The 27,663-nt window shown below is 45.7% G+C and overlaps 1 protein-coding gene across 6 annotated transcripts in view; it reads right to left on the reverse strand.

Annotated features, from left to right (window-relative positions):
* Positions 1-27,663, reverse strand: part of DLG2 (discs large MAGUK scaffold protein 2) — a gene marked incomplete at its 3' end in the record, with an annotated part of 818,053 nt that overhangs the window by 740,675 nt on the left and 49,715 nt on the right. The gene's annotated exons all lie outside the window — the stretch shown is intronic.

The raw sequence follows: 27,663 nt of genomic DNA on the forward strand, positions 1-27,663 counted from the left end.
AAAAAAAACCCCAAACAATAGAAATTGTTGTGCTGACTATAATTCTTACACTTGCCGCTTTGAACGCAGGTCTGTCACACTAAATACCTTGAAAACAGCATCGTCTGGCTGTGCTTTTTGCTTGCTGCTTAGTAAATTACTCCCTGTTCTATTCCATAGGACAAAGACACGTCCTATGGAATAGAACAGGGAGTAATTTACTAAGCAGCAAGCAAAAAGCACAGTCAGATGAATTTGCCCATCGACTGCATAGAATTTATGAACTGGGCTCAAGTTCATGAAAGCTTACACCATCACAAATTTAGGGTGCCACAAGACTTTTTCTTGAACAGGGGAATCTATTGTTGGCATGTTCAACATCTACAGAATCTCCCAGAGGGTGTCATGGACTGGTTGGGTGCAGACGAAGGGTGGGAGGCGACAGCTAGGGAACCCCCAAGGGAAGAAGGCTCAAAGCCCCAGGACTGGTGATGAGACACAATGAGTGGTCAGAGGGAGAAGAGGGAAGGGGAAGAGGGCTTGCTGAGAAGGGAGAGTTGGGCTTGCTGAGAAGGGAGAATCTATGACAGAGAAACGTTCAGAAGCAGGATGAGGGAGGCCAAGAGGCAAAGCTGAGTCAGGCTGGTGTAGAGTCACTGGTGTCTTACCTTCCTGCTGCAACAAGCTACCCCCTCCCTTGTCTCCTAGTACCAGAAAAGGCATGAAGAGGGCAGAGGAGAGGTTGGCTTCATGCAGGCACAGTCTCTGATTGCTTGGGGAAAGCCCTGGAGAGATGGGAACTTAGACACTGTGGGAGACGGGAACTTTCAATCTTGGCAACTGATTTGTGGGGCAAGACCTACAGAGGATGAGCTGCTGTGCTCATCAGGCCTGATATTCAGCCAAGCCTGTGCAGATAATGTTCTTGCTAATAAAGAGCTAACTCCAACTTGGGCAGTGTGATTTACTGCTGGCTCACTCCTGTCTGATGGCAGAGTCTGAACTTAGGTCAGCCAGTCGCCAATCCCAGCTATATCTGATGCCGGTGGACTCATGCAATTCCTTTGTGGCATGGAAAGATTTCTCAAAAACACCCATCATCTGGGAATACGCCGGCCACAGCTGAACTACGCTTTTCATAAAATAACACGGTCTTGAATATTCTCTGTATTATCTGCCATCCCCATCATCCTCCTTCCCCCTCCTTCCCCGCAGACTACCAGAAGAAACATCTGTGATGCAAGGAAATAACATGTCAAAATAGAAAATGTTGAAGGGCGGAAGGAAGGAAAGAGATCCCAGCAGATGATGCGCTTGGTAAAGTTATGTGATTTGTATTGAATCTGTGGGAGGAACAAGCCCAGAGGAGTCGTGGCGGAACTTTATCTGGAAAGTGAGGAATGGGGCAAGAGTTGGAAAGAGACAGAGAAGTTTGGTGTTTCTTTTCTAAAGCAAGAAACATTATATTTTAGGAGGAGTGGCATAGCTCAGTGGTAGAGCATCTGTTTTGGATGCTGAAGGTCCCAAGCTCTACTCCCAGCATCTCCTAGTAGGACACCTGTCTGGAGAGCCACTGCCAGTCAAAGGAGACAGCACTGAATTAGCTGGACCAATGGCAGATTCCGATCTCTTTTGGTGGGAGATAGAAGAGGAGCTCAATGCACAAATCATTAGTGAGCCCAGTTGCAGTAAGCCTGAGGTTGAGGATAGAGGCACAGAAAGCAATGAATGACATAACAACTTTATGGATACAGTGGTACCTCGCAAGACGAATGCCTTGCAAGACGAAAAACGCGCAAGACGAAATAGTTTTCCGTTTTTTGAGTCGTTCTGCAAGACGAATTTCCCTATGGGCTTGCTTCGCAAGACGAAACGTCTTGCGAGTTCTTGCGAGTTTGTTTCCTTTTTCTTAAAGCCGCTAAGCCACTAAGCCGTTAATAGCCGCTAAGCCATTAATAGCCGCTAAGCCGCTAAGCCGTTAATAGCCGCTAAGGCGCTAAGGCGCTAATAGCTGCTAAGCCGCTAAGCCGCTAATAGCCATGCTTCGCAAGACGAAAAAACCGCAAGACGAAGAGACTCGCGGAACGGATTAATTTCGTCTTGCGAGGCACCACTGTACGTAAGGCGGTTTCAGCTTAGGCATTGGGTTTGTGTCCTGGAACAGCCAACCTGGTTGCTGGCTGATAACTCCATCAGGGTCAGTCTTGGGTTAAGGATCCCCATTTGACACCCATCAAATACGGGTGACTCCTCCATGATGCCAACTGAGGCCCATTAGCCCCCACCTGGGCATATGGACAGAATCCTTCCCCTTGGGACCCTTTTGCTGTGCCACCCACAGCCTCTTTGAGCATAAGCAAACACAAAGGCTATTTTCCCCTGTCAAAATCTGCTCTGCCTCTTTCTCCAATACTTGAATCTACCTCCAAAGAAACCCATTTTCCAGTAGCTATTTGTCCTTATTATAAGGTCAAAATGGCCAGATCCTTAAAACGGCAAAGAGGATTTTATACACTAGGCTTAAAAGGTAAAGGTAAAAGGACCCCTGACCATTAGGTCCAGTCGTGGCTGACTCTGGGGTTGCGGTGCTCATCTCATTTTATTGGCTGAGGGAGACGGCATACAGCTTCCGGGTCATGTGGCCAGCATGACTAAGCCGCTTCTGGCGAAACCAGAGCAGCGCATGGAAACGCCGTTTACCTTCCCACCAGAGCGGTACCTATTTATCTGCTTGCATTTTGACCTGCTTTCGAACTGCTAAGCTGACAGGAGCAGAGACCAAGCAACGGGAGCTCACCCCGTTGCGGGGATTCGAACCGCCAACCTTCTGATTGGCAAATCCTAGGCTCTGTGGTTTAACCCACAGCGCCACCCTTTACACTAGGCTTAGGATGTCCCTATTTTCATCGGAGAAATGTTGGAGGGGTATGGAGTTATGCGACCCCCAGAGCCAAGAAGATAAGTAACTATACAACCTTTAGAAGACATCTAAAGGCAGCCCTGTATAGGGAAGTTTTTTAATGTTCATTATCTTTAGTAGAACGGCACCCTAAGCGAGGCCAAAATTTGCACCACCTTAAAGGCAAGCGAAGGGGAGTTGATGGAAGGGGGGCTCAGAGGCTTCACAGATGCCAGGGGAAGATGCTGGCATTGACGACCCCTGCTGTAGATGACAGAACCTGCTTGTGCCACTCAGAAGCCAATATCACACAGAGTACTATAAAATCGCCCCCAAGAGAAATTGTTTGCTGGAGCAGCTGGAAAATGTTTACTGCAAAGGAGGCGGGGGGTGGGGGTGGGAAGAGAAAACACTGAAGTTTCAGATTAGCTCGAACTTATTAATAAAGTTGTCCATCTGCTGCTTACACATGCCAGTTTGTAAACAAGCCCATCTTAAAAATAAAAAATAAAAAAATGCTCATCCGTGTTTGATCATTTGTGCGCTGTTGCAAGTGCAGCTGCAACCTCTTGGCCAACTGGATGACAGCTGCCTGTCATTCTTTATTTTCAAAGCCTGAAAAATGAAAAGGATCCTTTTGATGAGGCCTAATTCTTTTGCCGTTTCTCCTTTGCTCTAAAAATAACAATAATAATAAACTTGCACATTTTCAGAGCATATGTTTATACGCACTTATAAGTATTTGCTTCATTATTTTACCTCACAACTTCTCTCTCAACCCCCCCCTCCCCCATATGTTCCTTGTGGCAAGAGGTTAATCACTATATTTTCCGTCTTCGGGAATTATATTTTCAAAAACGTCAGCTGCCTCATTCTATGCAATCCTCCAGCTTTCCTGCTAATGTCTGAAAAACATTTTCACACTTGATATTGAGGGAAAGCAACAGAAGAGGCTAAAAGCTGCGTCCCAGGAGGTTGGGTTGGTTCCAAATTGCTACAGCTAGAAAAACACTCTCGTGCCCATGCACACACTCCATGCCACATAAGGTTACACAGATTTTAATGAGGCTCCAGGTGGAAGGAGCGTCGCACACGGTAATAAAGGCATGTAATATTGATCTGCTCAGAAACCCGGGTTGCTCCCTGGTTACATTCAATAGCATAACCGATTCTCACAGGAGCTCTGCGGAAGCTTTAAATTAAAATACTGAAAGCAGGTGACAGTGTAAACATGATAGCTTGTTCACTCCGAGGCTGGGTTGCGCCATGGAATCAGAACATGCCATTAACACCCAAAGAATGCAAATATTTGAACTGTTTTGAATGAGGGGGGGCATTGTTTTTAAATGTTCATATTGTTTTCATTAGGGCTGAGACGCAGGTGGCGCTGTGGGTTAAACCATAGAGCCTAGGACTTGCCTGTGGGGGGGGGGGTTTCACTGTTTGTGTTTTGGTGGTTGGTAAAAAATAAAATATTATTTTTTAAAAAAACAAAACATGGATGGTTTTAAAAGAGGTTTAGAAAAATTCATGGAGGTAAAGGCTTTCCATGATGCCTGTGCTCTGCTTCCTCAGTCGGAGGCTGTATGCTTATGAAAACCAGTTGCTAGAAACTGCAGGAGGGGAGAGAGCCCTTGTGCTTGTCTCCTGCTCTTAGGCTTCCCACAGGCATCTGGTTGGCCCATGTGAGAAGAGGATGCTGGACTAGATGGGCCATCGGCCTCATCCTATGTTCTTAAAATGCAGGCAAATTTTCATTAGGACTTAAAAAAAGGAAAAAAAGAAATCACAAACTGATGCAGAAATGTAGTGAACTGAATTTAAGTTCAGAAGATCTGAGAAAAACTGAATGAGCTGTAGTTCTAGTTACAGGTAGGTAGCCATGTTGGTCTGCCGTAGTTGAAACAAAATTTAAAAAAAATCCTTCCAGTAGCACCTTAAAGACCAACTAAGTTTGTTATTGGTATGAGCTTTCATGTGCATGGCATCTGAAGAAGTGTGCATGCACACAAAAGCTCACACCAATAACAAACTTAGTTGGTCTCTAAGGTGCTACTGAGGGACATGGGTGGTGCTGTGGGTTAAACCACAGAGCCTAGGACTTGCCGATCAGAAGGTCAGCGGATCGAATCCCTGCGACGGCGTGAGCTCCCGTTGCTCAGTCCCTGCTCCTGCCAACCTAGCAGTTCAAAAGCCCGTCAAAGTGCAAGTAGATAAATAGGTACCTCTCCAGCGGGAAGGTAAATGGCGTTTCCGTGTGTTGCTCTGGTTCACCAGAAGCGGCTTAGTTATGCTGGCCACATGACCCGGAAGCTGTACGCCAGCTCCCTCGGCCAATAAAGCGAGATGAGCACCGCAACCCCAGAGTCGGCCACGACTGGACCTAATGGTCAGGGGTCCCTTTACCTTTACCTTTACAGATCTCATACCCCGCAAATGTCCTGGGGAAAAATGGGACATCCCTTTTTTTAATCACAAGAAAACAGTGAGCATTTGGGTTTCATGATCTTGCACGGTCTAGCGGTGCAATTACCCCCCACTTTTTTCAGGGCCACGATCTCGCACAGAGCCCCGAAATGTGTGTTTTTGGGCACTGTGCCTGAAAAAAGTGCGGTGGGGGGACGACTGTAAGAAACCCGCTGTATAAAAACATACACAAATAGAAAAAAAACAAGGGTTCAGGCCAGCATACAAAGATACAATATGCAGGCAAGCAAAGTACAACGGATGTGTTTGTCACAATGTACCCGCTATTACAAGCCACGCAGTGCATACACGCGGTGCTCCAGAATCATCAAAATAAGTACAATATTACACTTAACTGTATATTTTCATTATCTCTGACGCGAGAAAATTCTTGGAGCAGCTGTAGCAAACAGGACTGGAGCCTGGTGATCCCAGCTTTGAGGAGAAAACTCCTCCTTCAGCCTGTGAAGTTAACAAGTTCCCACATCGGGGGCAAGTTGAGGCAGTTGCTACATGCTGGCTACTGAGGGATACAGCTGCTCCGCCTCTTGCATTTTTTCTGTGTATTGATCTAGCCTCTGTCGAGGGCAATCGAACAAGTGAATTGTAGCCTTCTTATCTGTACCTCCTGACCTTGTACACTGGCCATGTGTCCTGTTTTACTAAGGACCAGCAGTGGAGGAAGCTGCTCAGGCGTCTGGGGCGTGGCAAGCCGCCCATAGGGGCGGCCGCACCGCAGCGCCTCCGGAGTCTGCCTGCCTCCTCCCACTCAGCCGCCCTACAGCTGGGAGGCAGCAGGCAGACTGTTTGGGCAGCGCAGAGCCCGTGTGTGCCCAAGCCACTGCGTCTCTCCCAGGAGTGACGCATGGCTCGGGTGCTCTGCAGGCCCCATGGTGAGTGCTGCCCGGCATTTTGTCACCTCCCTCAGTGGTGACACCCGGGGTGACCCACACCCACTGCACCCCTCTTCCTCCGCCCCTGCTGAGGACAGTCCTCTATTTATTTATTTTTCATTTAAATTTTATTAACATATAAAACACATACATATACAGTTACGCAATACACACAACACACTACCTTATTTTCATAACATAAAACATACCTACATTACTCTATATAATACCTACCTATACTGTACATATCAACATACCTACACACCTACCCCACACCTACCCACCAAGTGACTTGACTTCCAGCCGTTCTTGTTACGCTACTTTATTTTTCCAACTAGCTTAAATGCATTTCATTATTTCTTTAATCTCTTCTTCTATCTTGCCTTTCTCTCCTTTCACTCTAATCATTTTCTGGATTCACTCAATATCTGTCAGAAATTCTACTTTTTCCACATAAATTTTGATGTATTCCTTAAAGATAGCCCACTCTTTATTCACTTTTTGTACCATACCTCCTCTTATCCTCCCTGTTAGTTCGGCAATATGGAAGTATTCCATCATTTTGGATAACCAGTCTGTTTTAGTTGGGACGCTGCTGCTTATCCAATTATTGGCAATCAATAACCTTGCCACCGTAGTTGCATACAGTCTGACTGTTCTTTTTATTTCCTCTGACATGATACCTAGGAGAAAGGACTCTGGGGTTTTTCCAAATGAAAATCTAAACATCTTTTTCAATTTGTTATAGATATTTTCCCAGAATCCCACTATCTCTTTGCACTCCCACCACATATGTAGAAAGGTTCCTGCCCCTGTTAGGACCTGGGCCACAGACTGAGGAGGCACCTGGTCATTGCCTTCCTTTACTAGTGTGAGATGCACTGCATTGCTGTTCAAACTGCAGCAATCATTTCTAAATGTGCATCTATGCACGTAAGTTAGCATTTGCGAATTCTGTGCCGGTCTGTGTCCTTTCCCCCCTCTCTTTTGGTTGTGAGTTTCCACTTCTGGGATGATGCAAAACAGTCAGCCTCCTCTTCCTGCCCTCATGCCGTTTGTCTGTTCTCCATTGCTAAATATGCCACCCACTTCCCTGGCTGCCTTTCTTCTAAGGCCATGGGCTTCTTCTCTGCAAAATCTGATCAGGCTAGATAGACAATGGTAGCAGGACACCCTGTACTTGCTCTGCTGCACTGTGACATCAGGGCAGCTCAACCAATCACTGTCAGATCCCCTCGTGCATTACAGTAGAGATTATGCTATCATACACATAATCACCTTGTTTCTCATCTTTTGCTGTGCTAAAGGAGCAAACGTTCCCAGCCAAAAATATAGTCCAGTTCCAAGATGTGCTGCTGATTTATATCTTGGGATGAAATATGCATTTTGCTATCTGCAGCAAGAGATTAATAATAATGCTTATGAAATAGTGGCACAGAGATTGTGAAATAAGTGCTTTGCCAGGACAGTCTATTATATCACTGCAAAGCGATCTGATTTCAAGCCCTTAATGTGTGTGTGTTTTTTTATTTGGGAGACTTCAGAGGAATATATATTGCATTGTAGCATCATTAAAATCTTACTTGTAGAGAAATACAAGCCTAGCAAACTCCAGGTTTACTAAAGTTTCAACCTGGCTGGCATCCATCATGGGGAAAAAATACAGTGGTACCTCTAGATACGAACGAGGTCCGTTCCAGAGCCCCGTTCGCATCTAGAAGTAAACGTAACTAGTGACGGCACATCTGCACGCACGCGCGTCGCGTTTCGTTGCTTCTGCGCATGCGTGTGAAGTCATTTTGAGCGTCTGCGCATGCGCAAGTGGTGAAACCCGGAAGTAACGCGCTCCGTTACTTCCAGGTTGCCGCGGAGTGCAACTTGAACGCGCTCAACTCGAAGCGTATTCAACCCGAGGTATGACTGTAGATGTGTGTGCTCTATAGCACAGGCGCAAGCTCACCGGGCTAAACAATGGCTGGTCACTAGGTGTCAGCACTCACAACAGAACAGTACACACACCCCAGGGCTGCTCTTAAGTGCATGTATAGCCATATTCTCCAACCTGGTGCCTTCCAGCTGTTTTGGACTACAACTCCCATCACCCCCAAGTTATAGTCCAAAAATTGCTGGAGGGCACCAGCTTCAGGGGAAGACTGATAAGCAATATAGCTTCTGGCAATGGTATGGGCCAAACATTACTACATCCAGTGCTGTTACAGTGAATGCCGCATTTTTAACCAGCGCTTTTCTTCTAGAAAAAAGTGTGCCAATTCTGCCCACCCTTGAGTATCTCCGGGGGGGGGGAGCACTGAGTACACCCCTCCACCACAGCTGCTTTGAAACCCAGTGAAGGAACAGAAACTGCCCTTCAACAGAAAAGAAAGCAATTGGCTGACATCCATCTTTCCAAATTTGCACTACTGTGCATTTTGCAATGCAGTTTTCCAGCCATGTACAAAAATTCATATACGCTAGGGTAACGTGTGCCCAAAAATGCATATACCAGTGAAAATAACATGCACAAATGCATTGTACAGTATTATATATTGGGACATCGCATACAAAAATGTGTATATAGTAGGATAAATTTATACTAAAATTCTGGTGAATATTCAGGGTGACTGGTGCGGTAATAAGGAGAACTGAACATTTTTTTAAAAAATACAAAGTGAAGGACCCTGAAATTGATAGATTTGCCTATCCTTATGAGCTGGTTCATAATTTATCAATCTGGAATGCTGCAGTATCAGAAGAGACCACATCAGCAATATGGTATCTATTGCTTTATTTCCATTTATGAATCACATTCCATAAAATATATCGAAGCAATTTTACAATTTAAAAAAAGCAATAAAAGCAATGACACCATTTAATATATAACAATTGTGAATTTATTTTTTCAAAATTATATATATATATATATATATATATATATATATATATATATATATGAATGAACAATTACAAACTCTTGTATATGTAGAAACAGTTGCAAATTCAATACAGATATAGGCTGGGATAATGATCTCCTCTTAAAGGCTTGTTGAAAATGGAAGTGCCCTGAAAAATGGCACTTTCAACGACTCTTCTGGACTCACTCCTGATCCTTCAACAAAGGAATATTGCATGCAGAGCAGCCACACATCTCAAGGAGGTGATGGAAGATGGCGCGCGGAGGACCAGCCTGTCAAAAAGGAGAAAACAATCCATGATTCTTAACCAGAAGAGAACAAAAAGTAATGAAATTGGCCCTCAGCTGGTGCTCAGCACTGGGACTCCAACCAATGTAATTGCAGTAATACATGCTGGTGTACCTCAGAAATGAATGTGTGGAAGTTAAAAGAGAAGTAGGTGGCCCTGCATCAAATCATTTTTCTGAGAACGGGGGTCACATAGCAGACCTAAGGCAGCGGTTCTCAAAACGTATTTTCCCTTCAGATGGCTCGATTTATGTGATTACCGAGGACTACTTAATAGCATTCTTTTTTCCCCGGCTCTATAAGCCAAAGCACCGAAGCCGCATTTTAATAGCCATGTTCTTTGTCCTTCCAATGTGACAGAGGAAAAAATAAAATAAAATGTTCTTCATCATTGCCAAAAGTGAAAACCATGGCTCTAAGGCAGGCTTCAGGAGAAGGGTCCCTTTATAACTAGTGCATGTTTAGAGGAAAAAACAGAAGAAAAGAATGCTGGAATGTTTTAGCTGAGATTAAAAAGGTAAAGGGACCCCTGACCATTAGGTCCAGTCGTGACCGACTCCGGGGTTGCGGCGCTCATCTCACTTTATTGGCCGAGGGAGCCGGTGTTTGTCCGCAGACAGCTTCCAGGTCATGTGGCCAGCATGACTAAGCCACTTCTGGCGAACCAGAGCAGCGCACGGAAATGCCGTTTACCTTCCCGCCGGAGTGGTACCTATTTATCTACTTGCACTTTGACGTGCTTTCGAACTGCTAGGTTGGCAGGAGCAGGGACCAAGCAACGGGAGCTCACCCCGTCGCGGGGATTCAAACCACCAACCTTCTAATCGGGAAGTCCTAGGCTCTGTGGTTTAACCCACAGCGCCAACCGCGTCCCTTTTAGCTGAGATTCCAACTCTACACCAACTCTAACTTTCAACAGGGGGGTCTTTTATTGACACGACAAACACACACACATTCTGATATGGTAGAGTCTCAGAAGCTCTATACCAGGGATGGGAAACCTCAGATCTGAATGTGGCCCTCCAGACTTTTCTGCTTGGCCCTCAGGACTGTCCCCAAGCCACACTCCTTCTCCATAGGTCACACCTCTCACCAGCACTGCTCTGCACCTTTCCTTGAGTAATTTTGCCTGGCTAGCACTCTGATAATGGTTCTTGCTTGCCAGGACAGAAGACAAGGGTATCTGAGCATGTGTGGTAAAACTGACATTCGTTGCTCAACCTGTTTTTGCTTCTGGATCTGCCTGTCACCAACATGTGGCTCCCAGACCTCTGGGTGGTACCTCAAAATATTTCTAGGCACGCGCAGCTTTCAACTCCGCAGGAGCTCCCTGCAAAAGGGCAGCAACCATTGTTTGCCTCCTCGTTGTGGCAGAGAAATGAGTGATGCAAGCCCTGTAAAAGCTCTTTTGTCCAAGTACTGTACGAACGATAAATATTAATAATGTCTGCCGTGCGGCGAAGGCAGATGGGATTGCGGTGCCGGCCTGCAGAGATCTGCATACCAGCCCTGTGGGATCGTAGCGAAAAACGCTTAGTTCCAATTGTTCTCCCAGAAGAAAGTGGGAAGGCAGCCACCTCAATTCCAGACTAATGCTCATCTCAGGTGGGGTTTGGAGCACAGGAGACTTAAATGAGCTGGCTTGCGGGTGGGAGAAAGACACAAAAGCAAAGGCAGAAGAAATAAGTCAGTACCCAAAACATCAAAGTTATGACTGAAAGGGCCCAGGTTCTGCTAGCTTTAAATCAAAATGTGTGTATCGCCAGTAACCAGAAAATGAGGCTATGTTCTGCCTCCACTATCAGAGGCAGTAGTGCTTCTGAATAATAAGAAAGAAGGTAAAGGACTCCTGGACGGTTGAGTCCAGTCAAAGGCGACTCTGGGGTTGTGGCGCTCATCTTGCTTTGAGGCCAAGGGAGCCGGCGTTTGTCCACAGACAGCTTTCAGGGTCATGTGGCCAGCATGACTTAAACTGCTTCTGGCACAACAGAAATGCCATTTACCTTCCCGCTGCAGCGGTACCTATTTATCTACTTGCACTGGTGTGTTTTCGAACTGCTAGGTTGGCAGGAGCTGGGACCGAGCAAAAGGGGTTCACGCCATCACGGGGATTTAAACTGCCGAACATCTGATCAGCAAGCCCAAGCTCAGTGGTTTAGACCACAGCGCCACCCACATCCCTGTTTCCGAATACTGGTTGCTGAAAACTGCAGGAATTAATTTTGTTATAAAAACATAATAAAATATGACACATTAAAAAACTTTCCTACACCGAACTGCCTTCAGATATTTTGTAAAGGTTGTATAGTTACTTATCTCCTTGGCTCAGAGGTTGCATATACCCTCCAACATTTCCCCGATGAAAATAGGGACGTCCTAAGGAAAAGCGGGACATTTTGGGATCAAATCAGAAACAGGGATGGCTTCTGTAAATCTGAGACCATCCCTGGAAAATAGTGACACTTGGGGGGTTGACCTGATCTTTCTTCTAGGACATGGGAACCCCCCCAAAAAGATCCCAGTGATCAGATGGGGACTGACAGAGCAGCAAGGTCCTTAAAGGATCCTGGGCCTAAGTTGCTCTGCACTTTGTACACTAGTGCAATAACTTTTGAACCCAGCCCTGTAGCAAATGGGAAGCCAACACTGTCCTTTCACACTGGTTGTTGATGGTATGGCCTTTGCGGCAGGTGTGCGTGCCAATGAATTGGCCTGCCTGAATTGCTATTTGGACTCTGGCCATAGGCTACAGTAACCGACCAAGTGTTTGTGACAAATGATGCAAGCTGCACTCCCACATAGCTTTGCAGCCTTTTATTTGTGGGGAGAAGATTTTCCTCTGCATCAGCAAATGTTTTGTGCTATTGACTGATACTGGGAGTGATTCTTCTGTACAAGGATGGAAGATGACTGTTTGCCTTTGTTTGCCTAGCTGCCTTTAAATCTGTTCCAATATTGACCCTGGAACTGTGCTTCCATCGCTCACAACCGATAGAGCTTGTAATGCCCCACGTCAATATATAAACTTGAGTCATCGGGATAAACGAGCCATTGCGTCGATCAGGTGTTAGGCAACAGAGAGGGGAGAGTCAGTTAAAAACATGCCACTTTGCCTGTAAAAGTGAATAAGGTTGCACAAAACAATGGTCCAAAGTTTGTGTGTTTTTTGTTCACTGTTTATTTTTAAGCAAAGCTTAAATGCACATTTCCTGGGGGGGGGGCATCTTCCACCACCGCCTTCGATTCAGTTAGCACTGATTGCACAAAGAGTGGCATGCTTGCCAATTGTTTAGTTGTGTTTATATCCCATCTTTCCTTCAAGGACTTTGGAGCAACCTTTCAACCTTGCACACCTGTGAAGGGGGATGAGGCTTGGAGACCAAGGAGTCATAATTCAGCTGTCGGTAGGGTCAGGCAAAATATGGGACAGGTCGGGAAAATAAAGGATGGGGTGGGGATTGGGCGGCGTGCAAACTCTCATGACACCAAATCCTTTGTGGAGCAGGGTTCCTTGCATTCAGCCTGACCCCATTCTTCCCCTCGATTCACGTAGACAGGCAGGAGCCAGGGGTACATGGCTGGTGGGCAGAGGAGCAAGGAGGAGAGGACAGGTCAGGGTGGCAGAGGGAGCCAAGTGGCAATGAACCCACACCATGCTAGATCCGTGGGTGGCAGAGGCTGAGTAGGCCTTCTGGCAGATCCCTCACTGCGGGATGCAAAGTTACAGGGAACCAGGCAGAGGGCCTTCTCGGTAGTGGCGCCCGCCCTGTGGAACGCCCTCCCATCAGATGTCAAGGAAATAAACAACTATCTGATGTTTAGGAGACATCTGAAGGCAGCCCTGTTCAGGGAAGTTTTTAATGACTGGTGTTAATGTATTTTAAATCTCTTGTTGGAAGCTGCCCAGAGTGGCTGCGGAAACCCAGCCAGATGGGCGGGGAATAAGTAATATATGATGATGATGATGATGATGATGATGAATGGGGAGAAAGGAGGGAGAGGAGTTTGCTCCTTTCCCCTTCTCTCTGTTGCTCCTGGTCAGCCACACCAACAGCACCATTTTGGGTGGGCCAAGCTTGAATACAGGGGAAAAGGTGTCCCGTCTGAAGTCCAAACACGACAGGGGACACTTTTGTCCAAAAACAGGGTGATCCTGTTTTTATAGGGACGGGGGGCAACCCTAGTTGTAGAGCACACCCTAGGCTGGCAAGCAGAAGAGCACTGGAATCTCCAGAGAACAGAAGAAGAAGAAGAAGAAGAAGAAGAAGAAGAAGAAGAAGAAGAAGAAGAAGAAGAGGAGGAGGAGGAGGAGGAGGAGGAGGAGGAGGAGGAGGAGGAGGAGGAGAGTTTGGATTTGATATGCCGCTTTATCACTACCCAAAGGAGTCTCAAAGTGGCTTTCTCCTTTCCCTTCCTCCCCCACAACAAACACTCTGTGCGGTGAGTGAGGCTGAGAGACTTCAGAGAAGCGTGACTAGCCCAAGGTCACCCAGCAGCTGCATGTGGAGGAGCGGAGACGTAAACCAGGTTCACCAGATTACGAGTCTACCGCTATTAACCACTACACTACACTGGCTCTCAAAGAGAGGGTCATATTTTCCAATGCACTGCAGGACATACAATGCAGGATGATACAACAGCTATCCAAGCCTCTGCTTAAATACCTCCTGAGCATTGCATTTCTAAGCACATCCACAAATGGGAAAAAGCTGTCCTAGGGGAAAGGGGTCAACGTTTCTCCACTAGTGAGGGTCGCTACACACTTTGGAGATGCACAAAATCAACAGAGAAACAAATATATCTTTACAAAGACAAACCTGAAACTTCTTGTGATGATCTTCAAGGTTTGCAGGAAGACAGCCCAGTTACTTCAACTCCCCCTAAGTTCCAAGTAGTCCTACTGATGTTCTATCAGAGTTTTTCCTTCTTCCACTTTTCATGTTCATGAAACTAGGGGAGAGGGGGGAAAGAGATCAGCATTGATACTCACCCCTTACACTTCAAGGATTGCAAAATCCCCTTAAAGGTAAAAGTAAAGGGACCCCTGACCATTAGGTCCAGTCGTGGCCTACTCTTGGGTTGCGGCGCTCATCTCGCTTTATTGGCCGAGGGAGCCGGCGTACAGCTTCCGGGTCATGTGGCCAGCATGACTAAGCCGCTTCTGGTGAACCAGAGCAGCACACGGAAACGCCGTTTATCTTCCCGCCAGAGCGGTACCTATTTATCTACTTGCACTTTGACGTGCTTTCGAACTGCTAGGTTGGCAGGAGCAGAGACTGAGCAACGGGAGCTCACCCCGTCACGGGGATTTGAACCGCCGACCTTCTGATCAGCAAGCCCTAGGCTCTGTGGTTTAGACCACAGCGCCACCCGCGTCCCCTTACCTTATACCAACCTTGTGCCCTCCAGATGTTTTGAATACAACTCCCATCAACTCCAGCAAGCATAGTCAATGGTCAGAGCTGCTGGGAGCTGTTGTCTAAAACTTCTGCAGGGCTCCAGGTCAGCTACACAAAACCCTGGATTTTTCACTCGCCACTCATACAGCGTGCTTTCTTGTTTCCCAATTAAAAAACCCCACCTTGCTGCGCAATCTTACAACTGCCCCAAGACAGGCACACACCACACTATGAGAGATGTGCAGCAGGACTGCCCAATATTGCAGTCCACTTGCTGTATATTCCTTTGTAATGTTACTGTATGCAGTCGAATAATTGTGCCACAACCCCCACTCCCAATCATGGTGCACATTTCCCTAATTACATGCTTAACAAGAAAAATGAGAATGTCTTGAGTTGTAGGTTTTAATGGTAAAGCAGAGGGTGAGAAAGAGAAGACACTTACCAGGCATCTGGTTAAATAGATGGAAGGATGTCCAGGATAACTACTGCTCATTAGGCGAAAAAGACCAGAAGGTACCATGTCTCCATGCCTCCAGGGGTTGGCTTATATGCAGTGAATGTTGATGGAAGAATGTCAAAAGTTGCTGCTTTTCTCTCTCTTTCTCTCTCTGCAGGAATGGTGGAACTTGTATTAACGTCCATGATGTCGCTCATGGAACCTGTGTCCATTTGCAGCTAGACAGGAAAGTATCTTACGTTGTGCTCTGTGTACCCATTTCTAGTGTGTACCGTATGTGTACATAACAGCCATTGTGAGGATCGGAAAAGCCGGGAAATTTCAGAGTAGGTCCAACAATGACATTTTGGCTCTTGATGATCCCATCCTTAGGAGTTTGGATTTAATATCCCACTTTATCACTACCCGAAGGAGTCTCAAAGCGGCTAACATTCTCCTTTCCCTTCCTCCCTCACAGCAAACACTCTGTGAGGTGAGTGAGGCTGAGAGACTTCAGAGACGTGTGACTAGCCCAAAGGGATGAGCCAGTAGCTAATGATGGGAATCGTTGGAGGTGTTGGGAATTGAACCTGACAACTTTCCTGGTCAAATCACGGCACTCTGCCACCCTGTGCCATGGCTTTAACCCAGGCATGTGGGCACTGTCTCCAGTGCAGTTTCCGATTGGTGGCCTTCACCGGATTGAGCAGTTGTTGATACAGTGGCCCTTCCATTGGCATAGTGGCAGCGCATTTATGTCTGAGTGAGTTGGTGCAGTGTTACAATTGCTCAGTGAATCAATTATTTTGGTTTGAAGGTGATGGAGCAATGTGCCACCCAGCAAAACTTCATCATAGGAAAAGAGAGAATGGCTCTTTATAAGTACTTGTAACAATAATAATAGTTCTATACCACCCTTCATCCAAGGATTACAGGGCGGTTTACGATATAAAAACACAAAAATACATGCTATAGTAACAAGCAAAAACAATACTCCTCCCCGGTTAAAAGGTCATAGCTTAATAGGGTTGCAACCAGCCAAGTTATACTTAGAGTATACCCACTGAAATTAATGAATCTAAGTTAGTCAAGTTAATTATTTTTAGTTCGCCAGAAGTGGCTTAGTCATGCTGGCCACATGACCCGGAAACTGTCTGCGGACAAACGCCGGCTCCCTTGGCCAGTAAAGCGAGATGAGCGCCACAACCCCAGAGTCGTTCATGACTGGACTTAACTGTCAGTGGTCCTTTACCTTTTTACTCTGAGGGTAGGGTTAACTTTGGATCCAACCCATGGAATATATATATATATATATATGCATTTTCTCTTATCTTAATTAGAGAACTGATTAATTCAGTTGATTAATAGATTAACCCAATTAATACCTTAAATGTTGCAGCCCTATTGAAAACCATTAAGTTGGCTCAGCTGTCTGCCAAAAGCCCACCGTGCAAATCTTGGGCAGCTACGTTTGGAACGTTTTCTTTCTTTAATAAGACCTTCCATTACTCTTCCCAAATAAGATACTGTGAGTCTAGGCTTTACTCTGCCCTTCCTTTTATTTAACCAGTTGTGCTTTAAGCTTCATTAGAGGACAGAGACAAATTGGTCATTATATTATACATGCTCTTGTCTTGGTAATGGGCGAAATTCAATAAAGGAAGGCAGGGGAAGCAACTCAACCTCCTCAGAGGCATTTGCACCTTGCAGATGGACCAAGGAGCACTGCCGAATGAGAAGGAATAGCTTATGAAAATGCAACATCTTATTGTATTAGCAGCAAAATAAGATTATTGACTGCGAGTTATGTCTCCCAGTTGGATAAGGTCCCCCCCCACTCTCACTATATAAAAAACCTTGGTTAATAATTCTGAAATTGTCTTCGGATAAGATTTCCTCCCAATTTAAGTTGTGAAAGCCAGGAAGGGCAGAAAAAAATACATATGTAAAAGCGACAAGTCTTACATTATGGAAATGGCTGATAATTTAGAGTAAAGCCACTCTGACTTTATAACACAACAATTACATGGAAATTGAAGACCGAATGTGAGCATAACTACCCCTGCCTATTCAGACAGCCTGTTCAGGAGGTTGCATGAGTAATATCACCTCATTCTTCCCAGTGCGCTCTTTGAAGATGTTCTTTTGAAAGGCGAGAACCTGCTCACTTTAAATGTCTTTTCCCGAGTCTTTCCATGTTGCAGAATTTTGTGAGTTGAGTACCTGTACTGTAGTTACCACTGTCACCCACAGCTGTGCTGTTGGTTGCGTGAGACACGGTGGTACTGTCCATTGGATGGAAACAAGAGGAAGACATTGAGAGGTGTGATTGTGATAATACACACACCCCTGCTCCCATAGGAAAGATCATGGGCCACCCCTTTTATTACACATTGCTAAAAGCTCATATGGGACAATCATTTGTTCTACAACAGCATATCCTCCTCCAGTTTAAAAGCCTAGACGATGTTTGTTCTTTGGGTGAAATATATATTAAAGGGGGGAAAACATAACTCTCTGGCAATATGCTACATACATAAACTTCAGCATTGCAATGTGCGGGATGACAGCTGTGCGCCGCGACATAGCACTTTAATGCCTGCAAATGTGTGCGCATGAGAGATAAGATGAATCCACTCGCTGCTTAGGAAGGTGGTCTTGGCAGAGCTTGCCAAACCCTGAAAAATGACAAGTCTGGGGAGGGACATTTTGACAAGGCCTTCCCAAAGGGCAGAAAGCAGAGATTCACCAAAAATGGTTAACACACTGTGTGCAGCTGCAACACATGCACAATGCCCATGAAAATGGGTCCAGTTTGCAAGTGTGCCCACACGCTCCGAAAGACTGGAGAGGCTTCTGAATGGAAGAGACTTCTCCTGGTCAAGAGAGACACATCTGTGGCCACCACCTGGTCCTTGAGGGTCGCAGTTGCCCCATTCAGGACCAGGGAGCTCCCCACCACCACCTGCCTACCCCTGTCCAGGGCCAGATTTAGGTTTGATGAGGCCCTAAGCTATTGAAGGTAATGGGGCCTTTTATATGTCTAGCTGTCCTTTGTCAACAACAAATTGCCGCTGCTTTTTGTGTTGAATATATGCTATATGGTAATTTATGGACCTAATAAGTAATTTATGGACCTAATAGGTATCTAGAAAGATTGAGGGCACAAGGAGAAGGGGACAACAGAGGACAAGATGGTTGGACAGTGTTCTCAAAGCTACCAGCATGAGTTTGACCAAACTGCAGGAGGCAGTGGAAGACAGGAGTGCCTGGCGTGCTCTGCTCCATGGGGTCACGAAGAGTCGGACACGACTAAACAACTAAACAATACAATATGTATCTAAAGCCATTTGCACATAACAAAATATGCATTTTATCAAAGTAATTGTTTTTACGGAAACACAATTAAGAAGTATATTAATAGTGAAATACAATTAAGAAGAAGTATATTAATAGTGAAATAATTATTAAGCTCTAACTTAAAATGATTTTTTATTCATAACCAACTTAATAATGCAAACACATTGGCATTTGGCAATAACAAAAGTTCCTTTAGAAACACAATTTACAAAGACTCATAATCTAGCAGACGGGGCCCATTACTTACATCGTAGGAGCCTACACAACACAAAACACTGTTGCTGTATGTAGGTTTTATTTTGTTTTTTATCTTATATTTTGGAAATGTACATCTAGGTGTTTTTTCCTTTAAATTTTTTGGGGGCCCCCAAGAGAGTGGGGCCTTAAACTATAGCTTGTTTAGCTTATACATAAATCTGGCACTGCCCCTGTCCCCCAGACACAGTACTTCTGTCTTGCTATCCATCAACAGCAGGTTGGAATAGATAACTTTTGTGCCCTTCCTGGTTCTCTGATTCTATGATTTTTGATGGCAGAAGCCTAAACAGTACTCAGATTATGAGGCAAGAGGTGCAGGGTTGCGTGAGTAAAATCTACAAGCCCCACCAAAATATGGTTACCAGACATCCCCGTTTCCCGGGGACAGTCCCCAGATTTACAAATCTGTCCCCGGACAAAATCTGTCCCCGGAATGTCCACTTATATTTTAAGTGTTGTAGATTTATTAGTAGGGAATGAATGTTGCGTGATTGGTTCAACGGCACAAGACACATCATATGAGGACTTCTGGCGAGGCAAAATGGTGGGTGCCACGGCAGCGAGCAGCTCCTGAAGCCAGCCAGAGCCAACTGCGCTACATGGCTGGCTCTGGGCTGCTGAGACTGCTGCTGCCGCCGCCACTGCCGAGGGAGAACCGGGGATGCTCGGCGCGTCAACTGGGGGAACCGCTGACCCCCCCAACCCAAATCGAGCCAGGAGAGAGAGCACCTGGCCATCCGGCCAACTGTCCAGCAGCGCTCCAGGGCCAGTAAAACCCCCGGAGCTGACGCAGTGAGGAGGAGAGGAGAAGAAGAAGGAAGAGAGAGAAAGAGGAAGGAGAAAAAAGAGGGGAGCCCCAACCTTGCCGTGCCGCCAAGGAGGAGAGGTAAGAGAGCACCGGGAGGGCAAGGACACGTGGCTGAGCCCAGGCCCGACCCGATCCTACACCATGGCGGCTAGCGCTCCGAGAGAGCAGGCTGAGGCCCAGAGGAAGTCTGTATGACAGAAGAGACCACAGAAGAGAAGATTTTATTTATTTATTTATTTATTTATTTATTTATTTATTTATTTATAAGTTGAATTCCTTTAAAAAAAAAAAGTGTCCCCAGATTCTTTGAAAAAAATCTGGTAATCTTACACCAAGAGGCTCCTTCCAATTTCAACCCAACAATGTCTCCCCCCGTAAAATACAGTAGCTGTGGGATCCCACCACAAAAGGTGAGATTTACATGTCCCCTCTATAATCCAGGACCTGCTTATAACACTCAGTTCTGCCATGAGACATGATTTTGAACCTAGAAAAGATTTTGGAGCGTGGGGTTTCCTAAGTAAAATTAAAGCATCTGTTCTTCCGAGGCTTGGTATTTACTTTTGCGGCCTGTTAACAGCTGCGTGGCAATTCTAAGAAGGGAAGCAGACAATCGATCATTTATTCCCACAGCAGCCTCAACAACAAGGTTAGAAGCAGCTGGTGAGGGTGGTGTGTGTTTTTTCCCCTGAATGGCAAGCGCTGATGAGACGAAGATATCAGGCCAGCAGCCTGCTATACAATCCAGCCATTTCCACTTGGCACACCCATGTCTGTAAATAATCAGAGCTGCTTCGCTGAGCTTGCCTCTCCGGCGCCCAGGCTAATGAGCTATAAGCATTGCACCTCTTGGAATTATTCACAAGTTCATCTGCGAAGGTGCTCAAATGACAAGGGTGTCCACACATTGTGTTCAGCGAGTGTGCAGCCTATGTACACAAGCCATTAGGCAGTACACTCATTCAGTATTTCATGGAGTGTGCAGTCTCTGCACCTGTGTATGAAAAGAGTTTAACCGGTCAACCCAACACGTGCACAGACTTTCACAGGTTTTCGCGTACAGTGGTACCTCGGGTTACATACGCTTCAGGTTACATACGCTTCAGGTTACAGACTCCGCTAACCCAGAAATAGTGCTTCAGGTTAAGCACTTTGCTTCAGGATGAGAACAGAAATCGGGCTCCGGTGGCGCGGCAGCAGCAGGAGGCCCCATTAGCTAAAGTGGTGCTTCAGGTTAAGAATAGTTTCAGGTTAAGTACAGACCTCCGAAACAAATTAAGTACTTAACCCGAGGTACCACTGTACTTTTTTTCAATGAAGCACAATGTCTGTTGTTGTTGTTGTTGTTTAGTCGTGTCCGACTCTTCGTGACCCCATGGACCAGAGCACGCCAGGCACTCCTGTCTTCCACTGCCTCCCGCAGTTTGTCAAACTCATGCTGGTAGCTTCGAGAACACTATCCAACCATCTCGTCCTCTGTCATCCCCTTCAACAACAAAGGAAAAGAAGGACATTCCAGGATCAAATCAGAAACCGAGATGGCTTCTGTAAATCTGAGACTGTCCCTGGAAAATAGGGACACTCTGAAGGTCTGTATGTGGATAGAGGGAGGGAGGGAGGGAATATTTTAATATGGTCCACACAACCAAAACACTGGCGCCTGGGCCATTCAGGCAAATGAACCACTTTCCCACCAACTGTCTCGCCGGAGTGGTGCATGCTCTAGTTATCTCTTGCTTGGACTACTGCAATGCGCTCTATGTGGGGCTACCTTTGAAGGTGACCTGGAAACTACAACTAATCCAGAACGTGGCAGCTAGACTGGTGACTGGGAGCAGCTGCCGAGACCACATAACACCAGTCTTGAAAGACCTACATTGGCTCCCAGTATGTTTCCAAGCACAATTCAAAGTGTTGGTACTGACCATTAAAGCCCTAAACGGCCTCGGTCCTGTATACCTGAAAGAACGTCTCCATCCCCATCATTCTACCCGGACACTGAGGTCCAGTGCTGAGGGCCTTCTGGCGGTCCCTCACTGTGAGAAGCCAATTTATAGGGAACCAGGCAGAGGACCTTCTCAGTAGTGGCACCTACCCTGTGGAACACCCTCCCACCAGATGTCAAAGAGAAAAACAACTACCAGACTTTTAGAAGACATCTGAAGGCAGCCCTGTTTAGGAAAGCTTTTAATGTTTAATAGACTATTGTATTTTACTATTCTGTTGGAAGCTGCCCAGAGTGGCTGGGGAAACCCAGCCAGATGGGTGGGGTATAAATAATTTATTATTATTATTATTATTATTATTATTATTATTATTATTATTAACCTCACCTGCCTGCTCTCACCTGACCGCCAATCAGTAAAAGCATCACTAAAACATTAGTATGTAGCAATTGTTTAAAAGGGGGTGAAATTCAAAGGCTGGTCTAACCAATACAGTTTTCAGAAGATGTTTAAAAGAAGGGAGGGATGGTTCCTGGTGAACTTCCAGTGGCAGGATGTTCCACTGGGCAAGGCTTTCCACACTAAAGGCTTGGTCCCTAGAAAGGGCCAACCGAACCTCAGGTATGCTGGGAAGCACCAGAAGTAGTCCATCACTGATCAAAGTGGAGCATAAGAGACTAGATGACCCTTAAGGTTTTTTGTGTGCCTGGCTAGCAGAAATAAAAAGCGGCTCGCCAATTAATGCAATTATTTCCCTGGTATAGGGGCCATTCTGCTGAGAAAGCGCATAATGCACATCCTCAGAAGCTTTCTAAGCACAATAAAGGCTTATTATATAGCGTGCCTACATAGACATAACCGTAAAGTCTTTGCATTTAACTCAAGACAAATGAGGGACGAAGCTGGAAATGCAGAAGGGGAAATTCTCCCCGTGAAATAACATTACAGCTCTGTGATACTACTAGTACTCTCCGCGTAAAAAGAGCTGGGAAATAATGAGGCATTTGGTTAAAACTCTTTAAATGTAAATGAGGAGTAAAGCAAAAGGAGAATTATTTCCTAACTCATTCATATGGATGACAAAGGGAAAGAACTTACTCTCCAGTACCAAACAGAAATGTGAACTCCTGTTAAATGGTGCCACCTGGTGACATAAATTGGGCACACTCTTATTTAACTAATTTATTGCCAACCTCAAAAAAAAACCCACCTGAAAATAAGGTGAATTCCGGAGAGTCGTACTGTTCACATCTTTATAAGCGTTAACAATTGTTTTTCCTGGGAAGCTGTGATAATGTCAAATGGTATCAGAGCCAATCTTTAAAGCTGTTTGCAGAACAACAGGCCACTAGGTATCAGAATGTTTTCAAGTGAGGATTTATTAAAGTCAGAATACTATAAAAGAGGAAGAGGAAACAGATCACTTTCAGACCAGGGCTCCACAGGGTCGTGTCCACAATTTTGTGAGCCTGGTAGCGATGGAGAAACGTGTCAATTTCGGCTTCCGAGGCATGTTTCTCAGTTTTCCCCATTGAACTTGCTGACAGCTCTTTGATCCTCAGTTTTCGAATGTTTCGGAAGTCAAGCGGACTTCCAGAATGGATTACGTTCAAAAACCAAGGTTCCACTGTATTTTCACAACTCTGTGTATTTTTATGGACACTTTATGCATTTTTTTCACATGCCGCTTGGCTTGAGAACTGCATTGGAAAAATTTGGAGGAGAGCAGCAAATTGCAAAGGCTGGCTGTGCTTCAGCTCACGTACCACTTCGGAAATTACAAATTAGACTGGTTCGCCTTTAAATGCAAGCTGAATGGAACTTCTCTTTCCCTTCCCCTCCCCTCCCCGGTGCCTGGTAACGTTTATATAATTATGACAGAAAAGTGAAGAGAGTTGCTCTTTTAAAGCAAGCTATGCTGTTAGAGCAAGCTAGAATGGATGACAAAGCTGGAACCAGAGGGACCTGGAAGCAGGGAAACAGGAAAAACACAGGAGCGAGAGGTGATCTTGCATCTTTCTTTAGACAACAAATGCTGGTAGGAAATTGATTTAGGAGCAAGGAAGCTGCAGTTAATTACAGAATAGTAAAGGTAGCAGGATAGGGTTGCCATACTTCCCAGACATATACAGAATACTGCAGTCGGCAGGGCGGAAATTGGTTCAATGTCCAGGAAAATTCAGGAAAAGCATGGCAGCTTTTTCCATATGTTTTTACCGTTCTTCCATAAAAAAACTCAAAAAGTTACTTATTTTTTGCAATTTTGCCCGAAAAGCTCAACAACTTTGGCCAAAATAAAAAACAACAACTTTTCTATCCGGATTTTCACTGTTTGAAATATAGCAACCCTACAGAAGGATTGAGGCAGCTGCTTGGGGCCTGGCGGAGCCGTTCTCCAGAGAAGCAGTAGATCGGGGACCAAAACTGTAGGACTTCAGCGTTTGCAGACCTATCTCATAGAATTGTAGTGTCAGAGGGGATCCTGAGGGTCATCAACCCCCTGCAATGCAGGAATCTTTTGCCCCACGTGGGGCTCAAACCCACAACCATGAGATTCAGAGTCTCATGCGCTAACCAACCGAGCTATTCCAGGACTTTGCATGGTGTGGATGTATGTTAAATATATATGCCTGCATATCTGTGTGTGCTGCATGGGAGCGAGTGTGTTATGGCCCTGTTCATTGCCAGCTCTGATGACGTATACTTTCCTCCACCCATCTTTTGTTTTGGTCATGTTCACTGTTGGCATGAATCCCTTAGAAGGTTAGCCATCAAGGATGGTGACCCTCCAGCTCAGAAAGGTCTCCCACTTTCAGCTCCATCCAATCGCAAAGGCCACCACTCTTCAGATTTTTCACAGACAGGTGTGGTTTAACAATCAATCCCTCTTCCCAGGGAACTCTGGGAGTTGTGGCTCCCTGAATGGTATAGGTGTCTCCCAATGACACTCAGCACAAACTACAGCTCCCAGAATTCTTTGGGGGAAGCCACGATTGTTTAAGGAGGTGTTGTAGCACTTTAAATGTGCGGTGTGAATGTGGCCCACATCTGGGTGGCCTGGTATAAATTCACTACTAATACACTATTATTGAGTCAATGGCATGTTGCAGAATACATCCACCCAAAAAAAACCACCGGTTTGGAGACACCCTAAATTTCAACAGCTGGTCTAGTATGAGAGGGTGGCATCTTGTCCTTCTCAACCTGCCAAATTTCTTGGGCCAATCCTGGTCCAAACTTGACCCCTTGCTCAGGTCTTCCACCATGGTAAGTGACCCCTTGCTGAATGGTCAAGTGTCCCTATTCTCCAGGGACAGTCCTGGATTGACAGAAGCCATCCTGTTTTCTGATTTGATCCCAGAATGTCCCACTTTTCCTTAGGACGTCCCTATTTTCCATCAGAGAAATGTTGGCGGGTATTAAGTTATGTGACCCCCAAACCACGGAGATAAGTAACTATATAACCTTTAGAAGACATCTGAAGGCAGCTCTGCATAGGGAAGGTTTTTTAAAATGTTTGATGTTTCATTATGTTTTTATCTATGTTGGAAGTTGCCCAGAGTGGCTGGGGCAAGCCAGTCAGATGGGCGAGATATTATTATTATTATTATTATTATTATTATTATTATCTATTTTCATTGAATAAATGTTGAAGGGTTTAGTCTTCCAGAGCTTTTTCCTGACACCCGCAAAGTGAGTCGATAATCCTGTAGCTTCAAGCTAATGTGAATTGGCAGAAAACAGATTCGATCTTGTGGCAGTCTCCCCCACCCCCCGCAATTCTTCTTCTTCTTCCAAAAGTACATCTTTTCTGATGGGATTCCATTTGACAGGTAGGAAACGCTCGCCTTTCGAGACCCTAAAGTGTCTGTCTCTTAACTAAAGCGACGGATGTTTGCTGGATCATTGGGCTGGATATAATGCAATCAGCAGAGCAGTTTGGTTGCTAACACAGAATAAAGGCATTTCAGAGGACAGGAGAAATTTAACTTGAGTGTCGTTTCTGAAATGGGTAGGGCTGAGTTGTTTTCCTTTGACTTTTGAGCAGTTAGCTGCACGCATGAGCAGCAACATGCCACACTTTCTAGCGAACTGCTAACACAAAGAACGAAGACAGCAGGTTCAAGGTAGATAAGGAAGCACTTCACACAGTGCACTATGGAACTCACTGCCACAAGAAGTGGTGGCGGCTGCCAATTTGGGTGGCTTTAAAAGAGAAGTAGAGAAATTCATTGAAGGGAAGGCTGTGGCGTTCATACGGAGCCCCCGGTCGTCTCACGGACTATTGACCACTAATCTGCTGCCACCAGGTCCTCCCTGGTAAATCACTTAGTCTCAGTCAGGTTCTTAAGTTAACGATGAAGATTGTAGTTTATTGCAAACATAAATAAACTTTAAATGCATTCGAAACGCTGTTACCCTTTACCCTCTAAGTCTTATTTTATTCTGTCTCTAACTTTTCTACCTCCCCTCACACAAGAACCAACTGCACTAACTGTCTCTCTATTTCCATCTGTCTTCTAACTGCTTTCCAACTGCCTTTTCCCAACCAACTCAGGTTACATACGCTTCAGGTTACAGACTCTGCTAACCCAGAAATATTACCTCGGGTTAAGAACTTTGCTTCAGGATGAGAACAGAAATCGTGCTCCAGCGGCGCGGCAGCAGCAGGAGGCCCCATTAGCTAAAGTGGCGCTTCAGGTTAAGAACACTTTCAGGTTAAGAACGGACCTCCAGAACGAATTAAGTACTTAACCTGAGGTACCACTGTAACTATACCTCGGGCTAAGCTCTTTTATAAACAGGTAGGCTCCACCACTGGCTTTTCTATTGGTCTACCTATTAACTCTTTCTCTTCCCCTGTACAGACATTTTCAAACGAACGGGCAAACGACACATCGGCTATCAATGGCCACTAGCCAGGATGGCTAGACATAACTTGCAGTGGCACTTTATTAGTGGAACGGCTTCTGACTGGAGACACACATGGCAATGGACTTTTTATTATTTTGGCGGCTTCAAACTCTGACTCACCTGCCCAAGACGTTTTGTTGCTTAAAACTAGAGATTGGGTGGGAGAGGGGGAATAATTTGGTTCACATTCAAATGAGAACTTTCCTAACACGCGCTTTCCAAAACAATGTGTGAACTGAAACAAGAAGAGTTTTGATTTGATATCCCGCTTTATCACTTTATCTCAAAGCGGCTAACATTCTCCTTTCCCTTCCTCCCCCACAACAAACACTCTGTGAGGTGAGTGGGGCTCAGAGACTTCAGAGAAGCGTGACTGGCCCAAGGTCACCCAGCAGCTGCATGTGGAGGAGCGGAGACGCGAACCCGGTTCCCCAGATTACGAGACTACCACTCTTAACCACTACACCACACTGGCTCTCACAGCTGCTTGAAATTCTCTTACTTTTACTGCACCATTCTCTAGCCAAGTACAGTGTGCTGGGGTAAAGTGTAAACTGAATATGCTAGTGAAAATAGCACATGGAAATGTGTTATATTAGGAGAGACTGCTTTGCAAGAATGAGCAAATTAGGCAAAAATGCATCCAAATGTATTCGTATGTGTCAGGGGTTCAGGAGCAGAGGCAAGGGCAAGGGAGGAAACAGAGAGCGAGGGAGAGGAGGCAGAAGAAAAGATGAGTGATGACGACGACCCGAGATCTCCGAGTCTTTCCAGTGAATCAGAAGATTCACAGAAAGGAGCACCAGTGGCCAGGGCAAGGGGGGAGCCTAGGGGGACACCCCAGGAAGATAGAGCCAGAGGGGACTCAGAGGGGAGCAGTTGGAAATCAGGACCAGCGTCACCGCCAGAGAGCAGGGAAGAGGAAGGGCGCCAGGGATCAAGCGCTGGCAGCTCACAACAGGGGGGAGGGCACGAGTCAGGAGTGGCCACACCTCCATCGGGGAGCGAAGAAACGGTCAGACGGAAGGTGGAAGGTTGGGCGCGCGTGCCAAGTTCAAATGCACAGGAAGGTGGCGCAGTAGGCAGCCCGGAAAGGGAGCCA

This window comes from Podarcis pityusensis (assembly GCF_964106645.2).
Source record: "Podarcis pityusensis genome assembly, chromosome: 4".
In the NCBI taxonomy this organism is placed as follows: domain Eukaryota; kingdom Metazoa; phylum Chordata; class Lepidosauria; order Squamata; family Lacertidae; genus Podarcis; species Podarcis pityusensis.